General features: G+C 41.0%; 1 long non-coding RNA gene across 1 annotated transcript in view; it reads left to right on the forward strand.

The window, feature by feature from the left end:
• The window catches only part of LOC125173934 (uncharacterized), an 85350-nt gene that overhangs the window by 62142 nt on the left and 4043 nt on the right, over positions 1-19165 (forward strand). The window contains exons 9-11 of the long non-coding RNA XR_007155195.1: positions 8139-8277; positions 8782-8881; positions 11054-11285. This is a non-coding gene — a long non-coding RNA (uncharacterized LOC125173934). The remainder of the gene's footprint in view (positions 1-8138; positions 8278-8781; positions 8882-11053; positions 11286-19165) is intronic.

A 19165-nucleotide genomic window follows, 5' to 3' on the forward strand; every position in this document is an offset into this window, starting at 1 on the left:
CATCCCTGACTCCAGGCAGATGGTTTTAAGGAGTCTGAGGACATGTGCTCATTGATCTGGTGTGGTCGGCTTTTGCATCTGGTGTCATTCTGAGCGGACGGCTCAGCTTTTCTGTGGCTGAGTCCTGACATGTGTGCCTCTTCATCATTGATATATATTTTCTTCCCAGCATTTTATTTCCTGCGTGGATTTCTGCCTCTGAACTCAAGTTCTGTCCATATTCTCTCTCAAGTTTGAATCATCAAAAACTCGCTGCCTGCTAACCACCTCCACTCCCGACCCCGCACTGAATGCCTGTCATTCAGCTGGAAGCTGATTGCCTCCCCTGCCTTGTCCCAGATTACACCACTTGGCACTTGTGCTGGTAGTTCTTTGTGCCTCTCGGCCTGGGCCGGACAAGGCTTCAGCTTCACTTTGCAAGATGTCATCCCTCTTAGCTCAGCTCCATTTTTGCGGCTCCCAGACTTTGCTGTCTCTTGCAATGTACATACCGGGCAGTGACTCTGACCCTTTCTCGGTCTGACATATCCCACTGTGGTCAGAAGCCTGGATCTGTTACTAGGACCTGAGCTACTGGCTATAGACCCCGGTGTTACAGAAAGGCATACCCTGATATATCTTGGAAATTGGTCCAAGATGTAAATTGTGATGTAAGGAGCAAATTATTCAGGTCTTTGGCAAGAAACAGATGGCGTATTCAAGATGGGTAACTGAGGAGAGATTAATAAATGGACTACTGGGGCGCCTGGGTGGCGCAGTCGGTTAAGCGTCCGACTTCAGCCAGGTCACGATCTCGCGGTCCGTGAGTTCGAGCCCCACGTCAGGCTCTGGGCTGATGGCTCAGAGCCTGGAGCCTGTTTCCGATTCTGTGTCTCCCTCTCTCTCTGCCCCTCCCCCGTTCATGCTCTGTCTCTCTCTGTCCCAAAAATAAATAAACGTTGAAAAAAAAAATTAAAAAAAAAATAAATAAATGGACTATTTAATTGTGGGGGTAGGTTTTGTAAAAAGCAATAAAGCATAGTGCAGAACTGCTGGGTTAATCCCAGGAGAGAGCTATGCCACCACTATGCCTTGGTGGAGGAAGGGGAAAAGTGGTAACCAGAACTGGGAGGGAGACAGAGTGTGCATCATGGGGAGAGGGCTACTTGGCAAGGCCTGGGGCCTTCAACTGAGGCAGGCAGCCCACCCAAAGCCACCATGCTGGGAAGCAGTCAATAAAATAAATACTTTTATATCATTCTCCCCTTCCCTCTGACCTGCTGATATTCCCATTGGCCGAACCCACCTAGAAGCCTGAGAGCAAGGAAGCTCATTGATCCAGTTCACACAGGTTACCCTGAGTTGTGAGGACAGTGGGACCTGGAGAGGCAAACAAAAACAAGGGGTCACCAAGCTATACATGATATCTGGCTGTGTATGGCTGTGTTCTTTGTGTACGTGGAACCCAATTATGTCATTGTAGTGTTAAGGACATTCTACACCTTCTCAGTGACCTTATGGTTTACACTGTCTATGACCACTGACTACAATTCAGGCAGAGTTGTATGAGGTTATAGATCCAGGACTTTCACGATAATAGCAATGCTGTTTTTAACCTATATTTTTTTGTGATGGGTCACAAGAAATGACACCTTAGAAATGATGCACTGAGGATGGAAAGAGAATCTATTGTTTTATTTATGATTATTAAGTAAATTCCATGGGCTGAGTCACAGTACTCCAAAAAAAAAAAAGCTCATTTCTTCAACCTCCATAATTCATAATTTTATGCTCTTGTAGAAGTATAAAATCTCTATTAATAAATTCTAGGATGTGCTTCTTGAAAAAGAATCAAATGGGGGGGGCGCCTGGGTGGCGCAGTCGGTTGAGCGTCCGACTTCAGCCAGGTCACGATCTCGCGGTCCGGGAGTTCGAGCCCCACGTCGGGCTCTGGGCTGATGGCTCAGAGCCTGGAGCCTGTTTCCGATTCTGTGTCTCCCTCTCTCTCTGCCCCTCCTCTGTTCATGCTCTGTCTCTCTCTGTCCCAAAAATAAATAAACGTTGAAAAAAATATTTAAAAAAAAAAAAAAAAGAAAAAGAAAAAGAATCAAATGGGTCCAAAAAAATCTAGGATGTCAAGATAGGCAAAAGGAGGTTATTCACACCAATAAATGTTTCTCACCTCTCAAAGTGATTCAGTATATGTTCCTTTAAAGTAGCAGAATCACAACAATTGAACATGAAATATGATGTGATTTACCAGACTGTAATTTTCAAAGATACACCTTGAGTAAAGAAAAGTAAATTAATATTAATAATACTTGTACTAGAGGTGCCTGGGTGTCTCAGTCAGTTAACATACAACTCTTGATTTTGGCTCAGATCAGGATCTCATGGTTGGTGAGATCAAGCCCCAAGTCATCAAGCCTGCTTGGGATTCTCTCTCTTCCTCTCTCTCTTCCCCTCCCCTCCCCTGCTTTGTCTCTGTCTCTGTCTCTGTCTCTCTTTCAAAATAAACAATAAAAATAATAATACTTGTAATAATAAGTAATATTTAGAATTAGCAATAACTTCATCGATTCTGTGGTTGGAAGGGTTCTTGAGGATATGTGGTACATCTACTCATCTAACTCCTGAATCCTCTCTTCTGTACCCTCCTAAAGGGTTATACAAGGTTTTACAACCACCTTGGTCTATGTAGAAGTCCACCGACATTATTTCCTCAACCAACAACAGTTGTCATGGTTCAGATAAACATAATCTTAATCTATCATAATAATGTGGCTAATTGCATTATAACTGTCTATTATTGAAACAGAAATTTGCTAGTGGTTTGAAAATAATCAATCAGATTTGAACTGAGCCCTCATCTGCATCACATCGTTCTAACTGGGGGCAAATGACAGGGTCGAGATGAAATTAAGATAAATTCTGAAAGAGACCTGGGAGAGGGAGGGGCCTAACATCTCCTTGTGGATAGGCAGGGACCTGGATACTTGGATGCCCATTGTACAGATGCCATGAGAGGCCCCCTAAGGGTGAATATGATGCTCAAGGTTGTAGAGTTGCTGAGTTGGAACTGGAACTCAGAGTGCCCTTCTCTAAGTCAGGATTCTAAAGGGACTGTGAAGAGAATGTGAAGAGAAAATCTTCCCCTGGCTGGGTTGGGAGTGTACTTTGCAGAGTGTCCTTCTGCTACTTGGTGTTAATGTGAGGGCTCTACTTAATACAGGGAAAATGGAAGCGATCATTGCTCAACATCGGTCTGGTGGGGAAAGTGGGTGATGGGCATTGAGGAGGGCACCTGTTGGGATGAGCACTGGGTGTTGTATGGAAACCAATTTGACAATAAATTATATATAAAAAATAAACAAAATCTGTGACCTGATATGGGGGAAAGAAAAAAACAACACATGTCAGACTGGGTTTAAGGGACGGCCAGGGTTCATTCTCATTTCAAGGGAAGGAAAGGAAAGACCTTTATATGCACCTATAAATCCTGCCTTTTACAATTGCCTAATGGAATGAAGAAGTTAAAAGTAGCCAATGCCATTTTCTTACTGGATACAATTAGCTGATCAAATATGTCATCTTGCAGATTCAACTGATTGAATTGAAGCTAGCATCCTGTTTAGCAAAATAAAATCTTGGTGAATGTAACTGATTCTTTTCTTCCGTTTTTGTAAATATCATGGCTTTTGCCTTTTCTAGTAATTAATCCTCTCAAGCTCCCATTTTAACTTGTCAAAAGCAGGCCCAGTTTTGGAGAAGGAGCTTAGTTAGTAGATCATTTGATGATCCCCAGCAGACAAGCTGCTGCTCATCCATGGCCTGGGCAGGGGTGCCTGGATGGCTCCATTGTTTGAGCATCCAACTCTTGATTTCAGCTCAGGTCATGATCTCATGGTTTGTGGGTTCAAGCCCCACACTAGACTCTGCTTTTACAGCATAGAGTCTGCTTGGGATTCTCTCTCCCTCTCTCTGGTCCTCCCTTGGTCTCTCTGTTTCTTTCTCTCTCTCAGAAAAAAAAAATTGCTAGGGCAGATTACCTGACTGCCCTCTGCCCTCTAGAATCTCCAGTGTTCTGTGGAACACATCCAAGAATCTGTATTTTTAACAAGTTCTCCAGATAATTTTGAAAGTCCTCTAGGTTTGGGGGCTAATGATCAAAGATTATGTTTCTAGAGACTTGCAATTCTAAGTATAATTTTCTCCCTAGCCTTTAACAGTCCTCTGAAAAAACGTAAAAATCCTGGCTAAGTTAATACTGAAGGCTTTTCATCTTGTAGGGGTGAGCTGTGGGGCTGAGGAGGTGAGGCAGCTGAGAGAGAGTGAGGGTAGGAGGCAGAGGACGATGGTGGTGGTAAGGCCTGAGGAATGAAGACTCAGGAATCAAAGGGTCTGGAGTGGGGGTGGGTGGGGGAGAATAAAAGAGAGACTTGGTCTGTTGGACAAACGTGTTCAGGGCCAGCTCTGGATGAGTGAACACAGCTCATAACCTTTGCTCTCCTACTTCCTTTGAGATGAAGATGATAATAGTAAGTGGGGTAGAGGGTTGTTATGTTTTCAGAATTTATATGGTATTGTGGTTTTTATCCTCTTCTCAACCCAAGAAACCACACGAAATTGAGCAGTTACGTAAACTAACCAGTGAGTCTGAGTACTGAACACAGTTTTAGAATTTATTAGATGTGAAAATATCTGACTTCGCCGTGAGGGGGCCACTTCGGCAAGTAGATGGTGGAAAGCTGAATGTTCTGGTTTGTTAGTCCTGTATTTTTCTTAAGGCTGAAGAAAGTAAATACACAATAATTGAGCATCTTCTGCGGACCTACGGGGAGTAGAGTCCTCACGTGATGTGTGGTGGGAGAAGTGGAGTCCTGGGTTCCTATGGAACTCCTCAGTGCCACCCGGGCTGGGGCTGTGAAGATGAATGTCGCCCCAGCACTGCCCATCCACCTGTGTGTGGCCAACAGCCCCAAAGCCCAACAACGAGCACTTCAGTCAATTGAAAAATATTGTCATTTGAAAAGAACTACTGGTACTTCTTGCTCAAGAATTAGAAAGAAAAAGGACCCCATTTTCACAAGTAGTTCAGCAATTTTTAGGTTGTCTGAGATTTTCTCCCCAAGCTTTAAGGCATTAGCTTCTCCTTGAATCGTGCCTTTTCCCTTTTTCTTAAGACTATGACATGTTAAACTGTGATTTACTCATCTCTGTAATTAGATGCAGTGATTAGAATCCTCTTTATCTTACTCTGCAGTTTTCCTTTATGGGGAATTATGAAAGAATAATAGGTAAAAAGTTCAGAATGGGGGAAAGAATAAACAGAATGCTGAATGGTAAAAGGAGACAGAATGCTGAATGGATAATAAAATATTTAGTGCTTTTCAATTAACTGTTCTCACGATTAGTACACTAGTATATTATATCATAAAAATCATGTCTATTAATTTTTTGCAGCCATTATCTTGACTGTGATTTACTCCCCTCAAATCATTAACAATGCCATTAAAAAGGTGGATGGAGATGAACGTCCTGGATAGAGTTCAGGGATGTAATGGGATTATTGTTCAGGGTCATGGAAAGATTGAAGACCAGCGAATAGAAGGAAGGGGGTCAGAGAGTGTGGAGTTGGTGAGGGGAGAGAGTAGAGGAAGAAGGTGCAGAGCCCCAGGGTTTGAGAGACAGCCACACACTTGGTGCCAGAGTTGGGGAGGAGTGCCTTAGATGAGGCGATGTTGTCATCACCCCTGGAAGATGCAGGCTGAGGGAGCCCAGTGACTGGGAGAGCATGGGCTTTCCTTCCTGTGGAATTTCACACGCACAGAGAGGAGAAGATAAATATGTGTGTGTACAAGAGTCCCCAGGGTCCCATCGGAGGCAATGGAGCATTCTTGTTCCAGGTTATGCTGGTGGTTTGAGAGCAGCATTTCCATCCAGCCAAAGAAAGGGCCATGACTCTTCATAAATAGTTCTCTTCTTGGGAAAATGAGATAAGCGGTAGAATCAGAAAAGTGTTAGTCAAGTAGACCAGGGAAGACTGAGGCTCTGTGGACTTGTACTACAGCTGTGCATTTTGAGAAGTTTGCTCGTGGGAACACCTGTCCATCATTTTCTTTACCTGCCTGGGTGTCTACCTTCAAGTAATCAGTTAATCAATATTTAGTTTATCAGTCTGTTCTTGGTTCTGCATCTTTAGAGTCTTGAAATATCTTTTGGCTATATTTAAAGATAGGAATTTTATTACTATAAAATACAATGTTTGCACGATTTTATTCTTTTTTAGTTCACACCCCCTCCTGCCCCCCCCCCCAACTTATCACTAGCACCTGGGACAATCACAAGGCCTTTGTGAATATAGAATCTATTTTAATTCAGGGTCTGAAATTCTAATTTTCTATCTGGGCTTCTTGGAGTGTACATTGGAGATGGGCCAGAGTCTCCTTTATATTTATATCGTGTGAGTCAGTGGTAGAGGCCAGAGTCAGAAGCCTCTGGTTTTTAAATTTTAAATGTTTTTTTTTCCAAGTGGTTTGGCCACAAGACATGTCCTCCTAAAGCAAGTTAATCTGTCATAGTCAATCAGACAGCATTTTTAGTAGCTTAGTAATACTTATGAGTTAATATCATTTAGAAGTTGTTCATTATAACTAGGAAACAACATTTCTCTAACAGCCATGGAAGGTAGTATAGCTGGTCATGGTCTGATCTTGAAAGATGTCACTGAAACCTCACGAAATCTTGAAAACAAAGTTTAATAACAATATTTTATTATATATATATATATATACATATATATATCTTAATGTTTATTTTTTGAGAGAGCGCAACTGGAGGAGGGGCAGAGAGAGGGGGATAGAGGATCTGAAGTGGGCTCCACATGGACAGGCTGACAGCAGCCAGCCAGATGTGGGGCTCAAACTCATGAATCGTGAGATTATGACCCAAGCCGAAGTCAGATGCTCAACCTACTGAGCCACTGGGTGCCCCGATTATAACAGTTTAGATCCCAGAGTTCAGGTGTCACATTTTTTTAGATTATTGTCTTCTGAATTCCCATTATGAGATTTTATGTATAAATATATAATAATTTGTTATATATTTAAATGTATAATTTATATTTTGATAGATAAAATTATATCATAAACAATATATATTTCGTAAATATTATAGATAAATAATATTTAATAAATTATATTTGTGTGCATGTATATGAGTAGGATATATTATCCACTGTGTGTGTATGTATATATATATATTTTATATATACATATATATTTTTTATATATACATATATATATATATATGAACAATCTCATAATAAAAACCTGTGTGTCAGATTTCTAGATATATAAGCCTTAGTGAGACCGAGCACCTTTTTACTAGAACTAGGCACTCTGGGATCATCTTTATCACCTCCTCCCCTGTTCTCTGCTCCCTCCTCTTTTTTTTCTTTTTTTTCTTCTCTTTTCTCCTTCCCCCTCCGCCTCCTGCTTCTTTTTTTCTCTGGTGCAATTAAAACAAATCTCAAGAGCTAACTCTGCACCTCAGAGCTTCCCTGGCATTACTGAATGATGCATGGCCAGCTCAAAAATCTAACGCATCATTCCAACTAGTGTAACTTCCCAAACATGCAGCTACATGCTCCAAAGCAATGCTTAGCTGTTGTTAGCGTGCTGCCTCTGAACATTAAATATGCCAAATCCATGGTGTCTGTAGCTGTGAGGACGTGCCCAGAGATGCTACCAGTAGTCTGCTGTGATAAGCAGTCTTATTATATACTCTTGGCCCATAATGGTGACAGGTGACATTTTGCCTAAACAGTGTCAGGGGTAATCCATCACTGGTTACCCCTCATCACTATCTGCCTTTCTATGGGGATCATGTCCTTTCAATACCATTCAGAACGTGCCTTAGCTAATGTAATTTCTGGCTCTGAGATATATCAGGGGAGACAAAGTCTAGATCACTCACCATAGGAAACCAGAGGAGCATATTTTGCATTAGCAAAATGTGGATGCTTACATAGATGTCACCTAACATAGGTCTCCAGTGTGGTCCCATTTACATGTCTACTATAATTGCTCTATGTTCTCATATTCTCAGCTTTAAAATCATCAATAAAAAATGAATTAAATAGCACTGTTTTCTTTTAGCCCGGGGTGCACTGCCCAAATCACCCCTCAGAACAAACACTGCCCTTCACCCTGCTGTCCAGACTTTTGACCCCTGACCCATCACAGACAAGTCCCTCAACAGGAATTGCCCTTGACTGAAGGCAGTTTCCTTACTGAGGTTAGTCCCCAACTCGGGAGGTGGGGAGGGTGAGGGAAGCTCACATTCAATGATGGGTGTCTAGAGAGGGTTCAAAGGTCTGGCCCCCTCACCTCCACTGGGACGACTCTATAAGTTTATCCCAGTCACAGAGCTTCCTATAGGATCAGCTGATGCCTGTGTGTCTTGAGGCTGCACTTGCAAAGCAAGCACACACTTATATTATTTGTTGGGGTCACATGACAGGAGGCTTATGGAAATTACAGAGGACCCCTCAGCCCTGAGCCATCTTTGAAATGGCCATGCTTGTGATATGGGAAGATATTATTTTTATAGAAATTGGGAACTGAACCAAGTTTCTTATTACCACAGCATCTGCAGGTTGTTCTTTATCGGAAGCCACCAGTCCCTTCCCAACCACCTGAAAACACTTATCTGAGGCTATTTTCATGGCGTAACTGGTCCTGGTGGTAGAGTTAGTGCTACCATTTCTACCGTCATTACCATCCTGTTCTTCCACCCCAGGGGGACGGAGCCCCAGAATAACTGAAATGGGCCTTTCTCTGAGAGGTTGGTGATTTCTTCGGCAGCCTGCCTGGCATGTGACATGGGAGCTTTCAGCATGGTGAGGAAGGGGAGAGGAGGGGCTGGAGGTGGCAGGTACAGATAGGTAGTCTGCCAGGAGCGGAGTTCAGAGATTTAGATCTTAGCCCGGCGTTGCTGCGTGGGCCTTGGCAAGCACTCCTCATTTTATCACACAGCACTCTACCTCCGTTTCTATAACCTCCTGCAGCCTTCCTCCCAAGCAGCGTGGGAAGACAAAAACAGCTGTGCATGTTAGCAGCTTCAGCTGTTCCCACAGCAGCGCTACGCTGCAATATCCCAGGGGTCATCAAATATTTAGGAGGATGTTGCAGACCTTTGTATCATGGCCAGAAATGCCATGTGCTCAGGTCTGGATTCCACTGGGTTCTTGTTCGCGTTAGCAGAAACTCATGATGAAAAGGAAATGGCTCTTTTACCAAATTGTACCGCACTATAAGATCAACTGTGTCTTCATGCTCACCAGATACAGCTACAGCTTTTCAGTTTCTTGTTAGAGAAAATAACTAAGCGAGAACAATACTGGAATCAGAGTCTGTCCCAGATGCAAAACACTTTAGAATATTTATTTCTCATTATAATCTATTCATTAAATGTCATAGCCTGGCCCTCTGGGGAGAGTCACATACTACAACCCGTACTGGAGACGAGGTTGTGTATTTAAAGTCGGCCTTGGCTGATAAACGTGGAAAACTACAAGCTGCCTGAAAATTCCCTGGTGATGGTTGATGCTGGAGAATGCAGCTGGGGATGCTGAGAAGTATGTGCTATTACAGCAAAGTGTGGTCTAAATTTCCACTAAATATTTCCTTTCAGATGTGTGACTTCTTTGGGGGAGAGATATATAGCTCTTGTAATCAGGGACTAGAATACCCACTTTGGTAAAATTTGTTCTCAATTTAAAGTTGTTTTCTTTTTTTCTTAACACAGCTAAAATGGCTTTAGAGTTTTGTCTTTTTCTGGATGACTGCAAAGCCAATTTTTAGAGACCTGCATTGTAGCTTAATATTATGTCATTGGTTCAGTGTCAGCCAATGGGAAGATTAAGTGGATTTCCATATCCATAATGGCCATCTTCAGTCCAGTTCTAGTCAACATTTCCTTAATGACTGGAATGATGGAATAGGAATCTGTTCATTAATTTTGCCAATAAAAACAACTGGTGGGTGGCTTGTGTTTTAGACAGCCAGTCTTGAACTGTATTAAACAAAGAAGAAATGGATGATTAAAAACCATAGAAGTTTAGAGAGTGGTTACCAGGTAGTATTAGGGAGAACACTAAATTGCATAGCACAAAAGGGTACCTAGTTCCTGGGACATAGGCATTGTAGGCAATGACTTGAAGGCCATAACGGACCCCAAACCATAGCAAATGGAAAATCAAGATGTATATCTTGAAATAACCAAGTTAGCGTCTACAATTCCAACACTGGGTCTTTTGACTGCTTCCTGGTTATGAAACATTTACTCTGCACTGGAGGTGGTGAAAATGGATCCCTTTGCAATTTTGATGAAGGCTGGTGTTGACTTTACAAAATCCAGATTGCAAAAAGCCCTGGAGTAATGGTTTCAGTGGGAAGAAAGGACCTAACTAGATATATGGATTTAGAGTAGAAAGCTGTCAACGCTCTCAATTGAGTCAAAAGATTCAGTTCCTGGCTCAGATTTGATTTAACTGGCTAAGTGACCTTGAACAAGTCCCCCAACATCTTGGGTCCTCTATTTCTTAGCCTGGAAGTGAGGAGTTGCATTAGTACAGAGATTCTCAATCTGATCCTTAGAGAGTAACGGGAGACTGAACCATTTTCAGTGCTTAGAAAACCTAAAGAAATAGTCTATTTCCTAATAAGGAGGCCATATAGACTATTATTTAATTAACCCTGATGATAGATGAAAACTTTTGAAACATGAGTACACATAGGAAAAATAATAAAAGTCTTTTTCTTGGTAATCAAAAGGCAGGAAGCATTTCAGTCTCTAAACTAAGGCTTATGATGACCCTGGTTCCCAACAGAACTGAGAAACCCTGAAGACACTGCATTTGTATTGCATGAAGTGGGAGCCAGGGAAACATCTCTCGGGGGCAGGCTGGCTTTGGGTGCAAGATTAGAAGGAAGGCAGGGGGTATCACTAATACTAGCTATGTGACAGCCACTTATCTAAATGCATTATTTCATTTAATCCTCAAAACCAGGTACTGTTAATATCCCACCTTGAAGATGAGGAATCTGAAGCACAAAGGTAACACTTACTAAACTCTTTAAATGGTAGTTAATTATTACTAACCATCTGGATTGTTCCCAGTGGCCATTAATCCCACAGAAATGAGAGGGGCTGGATAAAGAGAAGAAAAAAAAGGCTTCTCATCTTCAGGCTTCTTCAAGGAGAAAATTTATGGTCTCTGGACTAGAGGACCTATGTTCCAGGTAAGCCTCTGTGTGATCTTGGGTGAGTCATTTTACCTTTCTGAATCATAATTTCACACCATACTGCAAGATTATTGGGAAGACATAGAATAATGTATCTGCAAGTGCTTTTGGAACCTAGGAGGTGATACACATGTGGGAGAATGAGGGATACCTGCCTCAGTGGAACTGCTCCCCAGTAGCATCAGTCATTCACTTAACAAACATTCATGGTATGCTCATTATGTGAAAGTAGAAGATTAGGTAACCCTTATCTCCTGTGTTGAGATGAAAAAGTGGTTAGTGGTTCTGTAGCTCTATTCCTTGCTCAGGTATTCTTGCTATAATATAATATCTTTAGATAGCAATGTGTACCAAATTTGCAGTAACCCAGTGTCCTGCCGTTAGTTCATGGTCTTAGTTGGCGAGTGTCAACATTTCCTTGCTTCTACCCCATTACCTCCCAATGATGTGTGTTGTCATTGCTGCTTAGTGTCCAGCATCAATTTGTGACCTGCGGCCAATTTTATTCCATTCTTAGAGCTTATCATTCCCCTCCAGAAAATGAGATCAAATACTTCACATGACCGAGATCAAGACCAGTGAAAAGGTTTTGATGTCTCCCCGGGAGGTGGGATGGGCAGAGTCATTTGTCTATGCAGTTTCCTGTTCGTGCACAACCACCAGACGGGTGCGGAGAGGCATGCATTCATCTTGATAGGTGGATGTTGTTTCTGGTTGTGTGATAAGAGTGGATAGGATGGGAAGGCAAACCGTTCTCAGCCTTACACATGGAGAACATGGTCTGGTTTCAAATGAAATGCCCTCAGCTTTCTGCTGTGATAAATTATATCCATATAATGTCACCATCTCTCAGGTCATAGGTGATAAACTAATTAATGCTGTCTCAGTGGTGGAAACTCTATATTGAGCTCGGAATCCAGAAGTCTCTTGCTGGAAATAGAAAACCTTGTTAAGGGCTCTTTTTCTACAGTAGGCCGTGGATAGCTGGTATGTCATGCCAGACTGGCATGTCCAAGATCGGCTGGAGAGCGGGCTCTGGAGATGCTGGGATGTGATCATTCAGGGACAAAAAGGTTTAGTTTTAAAAAGGAGAACTCAGAGTGCCTGGGTGGCTCAGTCGGTTAACCATCCGACTCTTGATTTCGGCTAAGGTCATGATCTCACGGTTCTTGGGTTCAAGCCCCACAAAGGGCTCTGTGCTGACCGAGTGGAGCCTGCTTGGGATTCTCTGTCTCTCCCTCTCTCTCTCTACCCCTCCCCTGCTCATTCTCTCTCTCTCTCTCTCAAAATAAATAAATAAACTTAAAAAAATATAAAAAGGAGAACTGAAAATAGAGACCACAAAGATCCGGTGACTTTGAACATAAGTGCCTTTAAATTGAATGTAAATGTTAAAAGAAAATACAAATAAATATTCACCATTGAGTGGTTTACAAAGGGTGAACTCTTAACTGGGTGGGTTGAGAGGGAGCTGAGAACACACAACGTGAGTATTTTTGTATGTTAACCATTATGTTCATGATAGCATCTTGTGATTTTCTTTTAAATATATATTTTATTACAGATCTTAAGTACTTAGCTTACTTACTAAGTACTTAATTAGAAGTATTTCTTTTATTTTTTTGCATTTTTTATTGAAGTGTGGTTGATACATGTTATTATATCGGTTTCAGGTGTGCAATATAGTGATTTCACAATTATGTAATTACAAAATACTCACCACGATAAGTATAGTTACCATTGTCACCATACAGTGTTATTACAATATTATTGATTATATTCTCCATGCTGTACTTTTCATTTTTGTGACGTATTTATTTGTAACTGGAAGTTTGTACCCCTTGATCCCCTTCACCTATTTTGCCTATCCTACCATCCTCCTGCCCTCTGGCAACCACCAGTTTGTTCTCTGTATGTATGAATCTATCCCTGTTTGTTTGTTTGTTCAGTTGTTTTTTAGAATCCACGTATAAGTGGAATCATATGGTAGTTGTCTTCTTCTTTCTGACTTATTTTAATTGACATAATACCCTCTAGGTCCACCCATGTGTTACAAATGACAAGACTTCATTTCTTTTTTATGGCTAAGTAGTAATACTCCACTATACATATATATCACATCTTCTTTATCCCTTCATTTATCCGTGGACACTTAGGTTGCTTTCATATCTTGGTTATAGCAAATAATGCTAACACTTATCTTTTCAAATAAGCGTTTTTGTTTTCTTTGGGTAAAAACCTCATAGTAGGGTTATAGGATGATATGGCATTTCTATTTTTAATTTTTTGAGGAAACTCCATACTGTTTTCCACAATGGCTGCCCCAATTTACGTTCCTACCAACAGCACATGGGGTTCATTTTTCTACATCCTTGCCAATATTTGTTATCTTCTGATTTTTTGATAATAGCAAAAATACTGCTATTGCCTGTTAATATCCATGGAACTTAGAGAAACATTCTATTCTCTACTCCTTTCAATATCCATAGTATCGTGTATGTGTCCTACTATGAAACTTTAAAATTTTGTAATTATTTCCATGGTTGTCATATTTCTTAGTGGAGAATGTATCTTTTAAAAAGTTTTTTTTTAATGTTTATTTATGTTAGAGAGAGAACGAGAGGGAGAGGGAGAGCACCAGAGAGAGAGGGAGACAGAATCCGAAGCAGGCTCTAGGCTCTGAGCTGTTAGCACAGAGCTCGAGGCAGGGCTTGAACTCAAGAACTGTGAGATCATGACCCCCAATGAGCCGCCCAGGGGCCGCTAGTGGAGAATGTATCTTAATGCACGTGTGAGAGTTTTGGATCTATATGAGAGACCCAATTTTGCATTATGGTTCTGACAAGATGCAGGACCTTGGGCAACTCACTTTACCTTTCCCCAAGCCTCTGTCTCTTCTGATAAAAAGTGGGTAATAATATGTATCTCCAACTCTTGAAAGAAAGAAATAATATAGCATCTGTAAAAGCACGTGGCACAGGGGCCAAAAGATATTGTTTCTTTTTTACATCTATTTTTCTTAGCTTCTTAAGTTGTAGAGCCAAGTTTTGTGTTTCCTGTAATTCATCATAGAATATTTATTGGGTACTCAAAAATACTATTAAATGAGAGAATCTATTCTATGTTAATACCAAAGACATAAAAATGCCACTTTCTTGCCTTTTTAACTTACCTTTATTCTGGGGCAGTTGATTATTTTCCCTTGATAATTCTGTTTTACAACTTATATCTCTCTTCTGCACAAAGTAACATTTGATAGGTACTGCTACAGGGAGGATTAGTTGCTCGTCCAGTTATGAATCTCATTTAAGTTTATACTGCCTTGTTACTTTGGCTCAAGCCAATTCCAAATCTGTAGAGAAAGAGTAATGCTATATATATACATCCTTTAGCAAAATTGTTCTTTATGACAATTATATTCTTGATGGGAAGATAGGCAAAAATATATGCCCAATGAATGACTAAGTTTATGCAATAAGTTCCCGTGAGAGCCCTGTTCCATTTTCCCAGGCTTTGTTGTTCTCGGTAACCATTGTCTCTTGCCATTAACAATCTCTTTAAATGATGTATGGGGGCTGGGGAAAAAAAGGAATAGGGCATGAAAATATTCTGAAGAATTTTTCAGAAAGAGTTAGGCTAACAGGCCAAGAACCTTGGCATTAGTTTGGCTCTTAAAGGTCTAAAGAAGAGATGCACATCAGCAAACATCATGGGTGAGAAATTAATCATAAGGCTATGTGGGAGTGCTGAGCAGCTCCAGGAACCCTCTGGGCACTTATACAGTTGCTTCGTATCCCAGTGGTAATGTCACCGGAGTTCAGCAGGACTTTCCCTAGTCTTGGGAACCTGCTTCCTTCTCAATCATCTGACATTTATCCTGCCTAAGAAGTGGGCTCTGATTGGATATGTTTGCCATTATACAACAGCTTTCCTGGAGGGCACAGTTTTCTAGAAGTTGTCCGGAGTTGTTTGGTGTCTCCAGTGTCTGCCGTATTCTCTGACTTGAGAATAATCACTTTGGAAATGGGAATAGGGATTTGGGAGCCTTGTAGGTGGTTGGAGCCATGAAAAGGGAATAGTATGAACAGAGGCAAAAATTGCTGCATGGAGCATGTTTGGGGGGACATCAAACAGTTCATGTTGGTTAGTGAAGTGTTTCTCAGTTAGGGGTCTGTGAACTTCTAAGGGGCCATGAAGGTGTTGTTAGGGCAGCTGTGAGTTCTCTTTATGCATTAATATAACTTTAGTTTAATTGCAATAATAGCCCTAAAATAATGAACATAAGCATGTATTTGACCAGCGATGTGGCCACCTTATATATAATCTGCACTGAGCAGTGTATACCATATTCATGGTGGTGTGAGTTTAATTAGAACATCATGATTGAACACACAAAATTGATGTTATTTGAATTTTATTGGTTTTGTAAGATTATTTGTATTTAATTCATAAATAATTTTTGGTTTGTAGTGGTTTAAAAGCTAACAGAATGGGGTGCCTGGGTTGCTCAGTGGGTTGAGCATCCAACTTCAGCTCAGGTCATGATCTCATGGTTTGTGAGTTTGAGCCCTGTATTGGGCTTGCAGCTGTCAGTGCGGAACCTGCTTCAGATCCTCTGTCTCTCTCTCTCTCTCTCTCTGCACCTCTCCCACTCATACACTCTCTCTCTCACACACACACAAAAAAACATTAAAAAACTTAATTTAAAAAAGTAAAATCTATGAGCATAAGGAGGTTTTTTATTTTTATTTCTTACTAAGTTTTTGTTCACATTTGATAACATTGTAATGAAATGATTTAATTCAACACTGGGCACCTGAAAGAGTATATTAAATGGGGCCCATGTTCATTAAGAGTGCACTTATTGGGGCGCCTGGGTGGCGCAGTCGGTTAAGCGTCCGACTTCAGCCAGGTCACGATCTCGCGGCCCGTGAGTTTGAGCTCCGCGTCAGGCTCTGGGCTGATGGCTCAGAGCCTGGAGCCTGTTTCCGATTCTGTGTCTCCCTCTCTCTCTGCCCCTCCCCTGTTCATGCTCTGTCTCTCTCTGTCCCCAAAATAAATAAATGTTGAAAAAAAATTTTGAAAAAAAAAAGAGTGCACTTATCATGATGAGCACTGGGTGATGGATGTATGGAATTGTTGAATATAGTACAATATAGTGATATTGTACACCTGAAACTAATTAACACTGTATGTTCAGTATACTGGAATTTTAAAAAAGGGTCCATATTTTACTCATATTTGAGAAACAATTGGCTAGAGTAGGAGTTGGCAAACTCTGTGAAGAGTCAGATAGTAAATATTTTAGGATTTGCAGACCAAGAGGCAGAACTGAGGGCATTATATTGGTGCTTATATAATAAAAAAGCAAATTTCCAGATTAAAAAAATTTTTTAATTAAACAAAATTTAAGTTTATTTATTTGGAGACAGAGAGAATGAGAGAGCATGAGTGGGGTAGGGGCAGAGAGAGAGAGAGAGAGGGAGAGAGAATTCCAAGCTGGCTCCACACTGTCGGTGCAGAGCCAATGTGAGGCTCAAACTCATGAACCATGAGATCATGACCTGAGCTGAAATCAAGAGTCGGATGCTTAACCTACTGAGCCACCCTCATGCCCCTCCACAGGTTTTTTTTTTTTTTTATTGATGAAATACAAACACCAATGCTGTTGCTACTGCTGCTGATAATGATGGTAATAATATCTGAATACTTTTTTTTTTTTTTTTTGTAATATAGGCCTCCTAATGAAAAGAATGAAATTTCTCTTTTGGGGAGGATAACATCTCATTTAATTGGGGTCCAAAGTTAGTGTTCCCTGTCATCAAATAGATTATAAACATTCGTCTGTAAAAACAATTGTGAGCTTGCATGTTGTACAGAAACAGCCAGCAGGCCAGATTTGACCTATGGGCCAAGTTTGTTGACATCTGAGTAAAGTATAAGGTATGTGTTGTGGGTGGAGACATTTAGTCAACCTCTCCACACTTATTTTGTCTTCTGGAAGCTCTTCTATAAACTGGGGGCATTAAAAGTAGCAACCTTTATGGGATATTGTAAAGATTACGTGTGATAATTCATAAGTACCTTGATCCCTGTCTTATCATCATCCTTACATTTCAGAGAATATTTTATACTTACTTTGGAAAGTAATATAGGTCACTGGAGGATTTTGAACAGGAAATAAGCAACACTGGAGCTGCACTTTGGAAGAGTCATCTGGCAACAGCGTGAGGGATGGATCAAGGCTGGGGCAGGAGGACAGTGAGGAGGCAGCTAAAATAGCTCTCAATCCTATCACGGCTTCTTGATACTTTTATCCATGTCGGTTTTATCTACCCCAAGTGAGGGGCTGTGGGGGGGAAGAAACTAATTGTGGTAGACAGAGTAATGGTTCCAAAGATGCCCTTACTGTAATCTATGAAACCTATGAATATGTCACCTTACATGGAAAAAGAGACTTTACTGATGTGATTAAAGTTAAGTACCTTGAGATGGGGAGAATGTCCTGGATTATTAGGCCCAGTCTAATCACATGAGTCCTTAAAATCAGAGAAACTTTCCCTGCTGTAGAAAACCAGAAGTAGCAATATGAGAAAGTCTTGGCCCACCATTGCTGGCTTTGAAGATGGAGGAAGGGGACCATGAGCCAAGGAAGGTAAGCAGCTTCTAGATGCCAGAAAAGGCAGGGAAATGCATTGTCCCTAAGAGCTCCCTAGAAAGGAATATAGTCCTGTCAATACCTTGATGTTAACCCTGTGGGATTTGTGTTGGATATCTGAACTATAGAACTATAAGATAATAAATAATGTTGTTTAAGCCACTGACTTTGTGGTAAGTTGTTATGGCAGCAACAGAAAACTAATACACCAATACTATCCAGTTACACATGATAATAAGAAAGTACAATGAAAGACAATTCCAGATAAGTCTAAATATTTTAATATAATTTATTGTCAAATTGGCTTACATACAACACCCAGTGCTCATCCCAGCAAGTGCCCTCAATGCCTATCACCCATTTTCCCCTCTCCCCCTCTCCCCCACTCCCCCATCCACCCTCAGTTTGTTCTCTGTATTTAAGAGTCTCTTGTGGTTTGCCTCCCTCCCTCTCTGTTTGTAATTATTTATTTCCTCTTCCCTTCCCCCATGGTCTTCTGTTAAGTTTCTCAAGATCCACATATGAGTGAAAACACATGATATCTGTCCTTCTCTGACTGACTCAAATAAGTCTAAATATTATGTTGCATTCCAAGCACTTTCCTTTTTTTGGAACATAAAGATTATTGTTTTTATGAAGATAGTTTTTCTTGACCCCAATGAATAAATGACAAACCAATATTTAAGAATATTTGTTTGAAAGGCACCAAATATTGGCATACATGAGATCTCAGCTTGGAAACATGTGGAGGTCTACCTAAGTTTGATTCAATAAATTCTACCAGTACTTCATGAGTACTTTATTCCAGGTGGGGCTTTCAAAAATGGTTATTTTATAGTCCCTGCTAACAAACTAGTGATCCATGAATGAATATGAGTAAGGATATGAACCAGGTATTACAAACTGAATTCCTAAATGTTCCTAGGAAGTGTGGATGGTGCTATAGCAGCTGACATTCTTGCAGATGACCCCAGTGCTTGGTCTTGAAGGATGAGCAGGAGTGATTGGAGGAGGAAAGATCCAAGGGTAGTCAAGCAGGGGTACTCAGTGCATAGTGGGATGAGTTTGCAGAGTCCTAGGCAGACTTGGAGAGCTCTGACAATGAGCTGGCCAGCTTGGAGCTTTCTCTTTCTCCTTTAGCCGTCACAGTTCTGTGGAGTTGAGTGGAAAAGAGGAGAGATGTCTGGGCAGAAGGTCTTATTCTCTAAATCTTGCATCT

Source organism: Prionailurus viverrinus, chromosome C1 (genome assembly GCF_022837055.1).
Source record: "Prionailurus viverrinus isolate Anna chromosome C1, UM_Priviv_1.0, whole genome shotgun sequence".
Lineage (NCBI taxonomy): Eukaryota > Metazoa > Chordata > Mammalia > Carnivora > Felidae > Prionailurus > Prionailurus viverrinus.